Genomic DNA, 7441 nt, shown 5'->3' on the forward strand with positions numbered 1-7441 from the left:
TTCTTTTTCCGTATACTTAGATCTTTATTTTAATTCCATTTATGCAAAAGAGATGTCGGTAATGCACATCAATGATCGTCGGGTAGGTTAACGAATAAAATACGTAATTCTCTTCGTAAATCGGTACAGTAAATGGAACTCATGCATGAAGTCACTTTTATGTTTATATTTTGCTTAGTCCTAACATTCCACATCTCCTATTCTTCAGAATTTTGTCCCTGTCAATTTCAAAAAATGCGTGACTGATATTTTTATATTATAACGCTATTTATTTATCATTCTATTTAAAGGCAAGTCATGATCAGAACACCAGGGGGCCAAGATAACACGTGTAACAACTTTTCTATTTTGTAAATATTCCTCATGTTTGTTTGGAAGATCAGTAGAAATTACAACGGTCTGACTATCGCCGTTCCTGAGATGCAGCCAGGTGACAGACGAATAGACAACGGGGCCTCAGTAATATGGTTCCGGTTTACCTCTTTGGTTACAGAACATAAAATTGAATGATACCTCAACTGTCATAATCCGTCCAGCCATTTGTGGTGCAGGGCGGGCCAAGTACAGACGTGCTCGAAAATCATAACCCACCCTTCTACAGCTGTTGGGTAAATAAGATAAAATTAAGAAATGGAAATTCCTCGAAGTAACAAATTTTTAGCAGAAGCGCTAAGACTGATTTATAATCTAGCTGACAATCTGACTTCCAAATCCATTTTTTCTACCACCAATGTTATCATCGAACGAAACTAAGAACTCACTTGATTAAGTCTTCAATATTCTATTTCTGTTATTCTTTCCTACTTACACCCTCATTTTTTTAAAACTCGATTATTTCAAACATGTCTGAGAAAAACTCGCATATAATTCACTTTTAAAACAAATAAACTAAATTATAATTGCTCAATACGTTCGAAAGCAAAGTTATAAACCCCTCTTTTTGATAAATAAGAAAAATCATTAAAACGCAGTGAAATATTTGACACCAGGATAGTATCGTAAACGATGAAACGTGTTTGATTCAAACATCTGATATTAAATAGTGTTTGGGGCTCTAGACTCATACAAATTAGAATAAAAAAGCAAGCTTAAAATGTAAAAAAATATAGGTTTTGAAATGAAACGACTTTTACGGATTTTATCGCGGTTTAATTTTTGGTTTTAGTTCCCGACGTTTCGACACCTTTGCAGGTATCATGGTCACGGGCAGACTGAGATGGTGTTCGTCTTGACAGAAGATGTTGCTCGTTCTACCTTCATATTTTTAATTAATTATTTATGGTCCGACCTACGCCAGTATGAGCTCACTGTGTCGTGATGTCTTGCAGCGCTGCTCTTGGGTTTAGCTTTGAGTTTTGTATTATTGGGTCCCAAGTAGGTGATATCTTCCAGCCATCTTCTCTATTGAAATTAGGGTGTTTTTTAATCTCAATAGCCTCGCGAAACATCCTTGGTAGGAATTTGGATTCTTTAGCGAGGATCTGTGGTTGATCAAATCTAATATAATGGCTGGAGCCTTCAGCATGTTCGGCGACTGCAGACTTCGTTGAGCGGCGGTGTTTGACGTCAGCTATGTGTTCTTTTACGCGGGTCCCTATGCTTCGTTTAGTTTGACCGATATAAGAGAGGCCGCAGTCACAATCTAGTTTGTATACTCCTGCATCTTGTAGAGGTATGTGACACTTGACAGATGGTAGGGACTGGCTAATCTTCTTGGGCGGCTTGAAGTATGTTTTAATTGAAGCTCGCTTCAGGATGTAACCAATCTTGTCAGTGACTCCTCGGACGTATGGTAGTACAGCAGGCAAACGATCAACTGTGGCTGGCTTCACTCGGTTTCTGTGACGGGGCCGTGGAACTTGGAGCTTGTTGTCTCGCAGTACTTGCTTGACGTGTTGAAGCTCAGCGGCAAGGTGTCTGTCATCACAGAGTCCGTGTGCTCTCTGAAACAAAGATTTTCCCACGGTAGCTAACTGTTTAGGGTGGGTGGTGAGATTCACCGTTTAAGTACCTATCTGTATGGGTCTTTTTGCGATACACCGGTGTGACTTATGGTCTGATTAGGATTCCGTTTAACTAATATGTCTAGGAAGGCAAGAGATTTGTTATCCTCCAACTCCATAGTGAATTGAATTTTGTTATTTATGGAGTTGAGATGTTTTAAAAATGCATTTACTTGGTTAGATGGTAAAATTGTGAAAGTGTCATCTACGTACCGTTTATAAAACCTGGGAGTGAAAGGAGCTGTTTTTAAGGCTGTCTCCTCGAAGTCTTCCATGAAATATATCAGCGACTACAGGGGATACAGGCGAGCCCATCGCTACACCATCTACTTGTACATAGAAATGATTGTTCCACAGCAGGTAGCCAGATGTGAGGCAGTGTTCTAAGAGTTCTGCATATGCTAGAGGTAAGTTGTTCTCTGCTAGCTTCTTGGAGACAATTTCAATGCAATCCTTAACTGGTAGGCATGTAAACAGGGACTGTACATCGAAACTAACCATTACTTCATTGTCATGAAGATGTAGATTTTTAATCTCATTGACAAAGTGGTATGAATCCTTCACAAACGCTGTCGTGTTGCCTCTGAGTGGTGAGAGTGTTTTCGCGACGTGTTGAGCCAATCTGTAGGTTGGTGTGTCGATTTGGCTTACAATAGGACGAAGCGGGGCGTTTGGTTTGTGTATCTTAGGCAACCCATACAGTTTAGGTGGTTTCGCGCATGTAGGTATTAAGTATGTGACATCTAGACTTAATGCTCGGAGTGTTTCTTAACCAAGGCGGTGGTGGTTGTTAACACCTTCTTGGTAGGATCAGTTTTCACTGCTTTATATGTACTTGAGTCCGACAATAGATCTTCTATTTTTGCATTGTGTCTGATGTATCCATGACGACCGTAGCGTTTCCTTTATCTGCACGGAGTATAGTTACATCTTGTCTGTTCTTGAGGTTCTTTAAAGCGAGATGTTCGCTTTAGGGAGGTTTGGTTTGGGCACTACACTTCGACGTAGAACAGTGATATATCTTGGCGTATCGCCTCCAAATCTTCCTTCCTCACGTTATTGTTGAACAGGCAAGTCTCAACATTGCAAATAATGTCCTCGTACGGTATTCTACGCGGTGTTACAGCGAAATTTAAACCTTTTTGTAGTACTTGCACGGTCGGTGTATCTAACGTTTGTTTTGACAGATTTATAACTGCGCGTGATTGGTTGACGTTTGGCGGGGCGCGTTCCGTTTTCGTTTATTTTGTTTGACGCGTTCCGATTTTGATTTTAATTTTTCATATTTATTTATTAAGTTTAGTTTGCTCTCGAGATATTTGGTGTTTTCGCGCTTGTTTAGTTTTTCTAAGCATGTATCAAAATCGAAAGTTGATAAAACTGTTTTCAAATCATTAGTCACGATCTCAACGGTTTTGTTTAAATTTTGTAGGTCGGAACGAGTTTCGTGAATTTTTAGTACGAGTAACTTTTTGCTTGCCTGATGGAGGATCTTGGCGCTCCCTCGTATGTCTTTCTTAGGTGATATCTTGAGACACGTTGGGATGAGATTGTGGTCACGGCATCTCTTCAAGAATGCTAAAGATGTTGTGTATCTTGCGCGCTTAGTTTTGAGATCTTCCAACCGGCGTATTTTATTTGCTATGTCCAGTCCGTACTGGGTTACATAGTGGTTTCTTAGGTTTACGCGAATGTTAGACATTGAAATGAAACGACTTTTACGGATTTTATCGCGGTTTAATTTTTGGTTTTAGTTCCCGACGTTTCGACACCTTTTTTAAAGGTACCTAGCCGAATATAAAGTGTTACCGTTTTAAAGACATTTTTCTAGCTCAGAATATATTATTCAGGCTTATGGGGCGACGCAAATGAACCTGTAGAAGATTAATCTGAACGTATTTTTTAAGGAACTCGGGAGTTTTATTTTTGTTTTTTGATGTTAGGTAGAATACTGTACTGTACTGTTTTTGTGTGACTTACAGTTTTCATTTGATTTTAAAGGAATGGAAAATAACTAATCATGGTACTAGGTACTAATATCGAATGAAATATGAAACAAAATTCATCTGCATCGCTTTTTAGCGAACGAAATAAAACAAGAATAATCCATAAGTAACGCAAATGGACGAATGCAAAATAAACGAAATTCCAAAATGGAATACCGAATATATTCCATTTTGAAATCCATATTCGAACTCTCAGTATTGGTAGCCAGCATTAAAAATAAATGTTTGAATAAAGAAAATGTTCAAATATGAATGTATTCAATTTTAAAAACGTACAAATTTTGACTATTTAAAACCTACCTACTTTTTTTTTGAAAACAGTAAACTATCTTGATGTAACTTTTTGTAGAAAGAAAATGAACGACTGATAAATTCCAGTGGCATATTATTTGGTTTACAATCTTAAATAATGTTTTACATTGGTTTTTAGTCGCATTTTATTTTTAAGCCGACTTTTTGGATAAAAAGATAAACCATGTTATTTACCTTTAAGTACCTTTACAATTAGTAAACTACTATACATAGACTTGTAGTCCAGTTTCATTTCCAAAAACGCTAACGCTGACCCTCAAATGAACTGAACTGAAAAGTCAAAGTGACGTCACTTGTCACAACGAAATGCCATTCTCATACATCAGAATTGCACAGATGGCCTAGTGTTTGTACTCACTACGCCAAACTCAACGTGCGCAACGTGTCGTGGTTTCGATCGACGCGTAGGGCAAGAGTTCGTGAGATCCACGAACGCTTATTCTGAGTCCAACTATTTAAGTCACGTGCATAAAGTCGTCTTTGTGCATGCATAAGTAGTAACCCCTGCGGTACGAGGATTAAATTCCTTAGTGCGGGAGTTTCTTTTTAATTCCTTTTTTTGCAATGTAACATGGTTTGTTGTTTGGGCCCTCGGTGCTTGAACAAGAACCAAAGATATCGAAATATTCAATAAATGGGGCCAAATCAATGCTCTTAATTAGTCTCTTTGTAGGGATAGTTGCATAATGCATGCGATGTTTGCGTTTGACAGATTGCAGATTAGAAAATGGCTTATTGTGGCGATCCTAAATTGGTCGCCTTATTCACCGTGTGACCGCACTGTTCGTGTTATAATTTAGGTGGAAAATGTAAAGAGAAAAAATCTTAAATTTTAGTAAACGATAGAAAAAAAACAAAAGTAACATCACGCATCTTGTACCACAGATATTGTATTCAATACAATCACAGTACAACTCAAATATTACTTATAATGCTCACAGTTCAGATCAACTTTCATTATTAACAAAATCATTACCAAATATAAAAAAAATACAATATTTAAAACAACCTCTATAACAAAAACTCACACCCCACAGCTTTAAAACAGATAGACAGCCAACTTCAAACTTATAAAACTTCAAACCCCGTCCTTTCGTGTCGGAGGTTAAACAACATCGCTTCATCACACCTTTGAAAAAAAGAATTGCCAGAAAGACAGTCGAAAACGATTCAAAATTTGAATTTGAATTTAGTGCTACAGATTCGTAGCGAATGGAACATAATATCTTTCACTTGTAGAGCCCAATGATAAAACGTTGGCAAACGACGATTGATTATCGGAATGTAGGTATCCGATGTAGTGTGGAAGCGAGATGGCACTATACACGGTATATATCTATGTCTCTTTTCCACAATCACTCATACTTTAAGTGATATTTTAGGGCGCCTCTTACTAATGTATTTCAGACTTGAATATGAATCAGTTTAAATTTAATTTTGATAACGTTGTATCGATACCATTGTTCTAGCATTAGTGTAATTAATTATGTATATTCGATAGGAAACCTAATTAGTAAATTGTAGTGTAATCCCCATTTGTAGATTATACGCCGTTTAGATACGTTTGTATATGACGTAATTAGTAGCTACGTAAGCATCATATATTTAAGTATTTATCATGGAAAATAAAAATCTTAGTGAAAAGAATTCATATAAAATTATTTGTTTTTTTTTTTGTGAAATAACTGAATCCGAGTGTTTTAGGTCACCACGCTTAGGCCAAGTATTCGTTTGTTTCACAAATTGATCTGTGTTTGTGATAAGTCTGGATGTCTCTGTGCATGTGACTTGAATGTTTTTGAAACCCGACGCAACACAAGTATAAAATTCCTTTTTAAACCTTATTTTTCAAAACCTCATTGATGCGTTACCTATTTCCGAGCAATTTTAGAGTCCGATTTCATTATTTACTGAATTCAGTTGAATGCAATATTTTTCATGAAGCGACTATCTCTGAAACTCATTTTATTCAATTACTACTAAATTACTTATTGAGAATGGTTACATAGCCTTCAAACACATACAAGCACACACGCGCACATTAAACAAATAATATATAAATATAAAAATCACACATTAAATAAATAAATCGCATAAATTCAAAAAAATGTTTGCTTTATTTTGTTAAAATTTTAAATCATACCCTGTACAACATATCTGTAAACAAAACCTCATGCATGTTATACACGAACACACAACAATGTCGAAACACCTATAAAATAATACGGAATCAGGTATTCAGCCCTAAATATCCAATTTTCAAGTGTAGTGTGGGCTGCGTCATAATTAACAAAGGTTTGGGACCACTCCATGCATAACTAATGTTGACCCCTGGCAAGACCTATCTAAACTATGGACCCCCAATGATACATTGATATAGATTTTTGAACAGGTTGCGTAGTTTTTATAGTTTTAGGGGAGTGCAAAAGAGTTTAGGTAATTTGAGCGGTCTTTTTGGTAGGGTCGTACTGGTAAACTAGATTTTTAATATTATATCATTTGTAAGAACTACATCACGATTTGAAAAACGAACACAATTATTTGTTTATGTTTTTCTTTTTTTTTGTGAAATTTGTAATCTGCTTCGAGTTACATTAACAAAAAAAAAACAATTATAATTAAAAGATTAAAAAAATCGTAAATCACGTTTTTTAAATATAACTACACCATTCAAATTTTATCAAAATCGGTCCGGTCGTTGTTATTGCTGCATTGTCATCGAGTTTGTAGCTACCCTGAAAATTTCAGCCCGCTAGCTTACGGGAAGTGCCTCAAAATTGAGTTGCAAAAATCCAACCGGAACGACAAACAAGAAAAGTGAGTGTTTAAAAACGTGGGCAAAAATAAAAATAGCCACAAAAAAAAAAACAATTCCAATGTAGTAGTAGTTATTTTTTTAATCATCCAAAGTTATCGATTTAATTGTCCATTTCGAAGTATCAGACAGCCTTTGTAAGTTGCCAGTGACACATCGATAGCAGTCTGTTTCTGGAAATAGGCTAGCAACATAAATATGTCAATACCAACCAGCGTTCCGTACTTTACTGAAGGTAGCATATGTCTGTCGTTTTGTTTTAAGAAAATGGCGGCTGTGAGGCAAAGGAATTACAACATACGGCT

Source organism: Trichoplusia ni, chromosome 8 (assembly GCF_003590095.1).
Source record: "Trichoplusia ni isolate ovarian cell line Hi5 chromosome 8, tn1, whole genome shotgun sequence".
In the NCBI taxonomy this organism is placed as follows: Eukaryota; Metazoa; Arthropoda; class Insecta; order Lepidoptera; family Noctuidae; genus Trichoplusia; species Trichoplusia ni.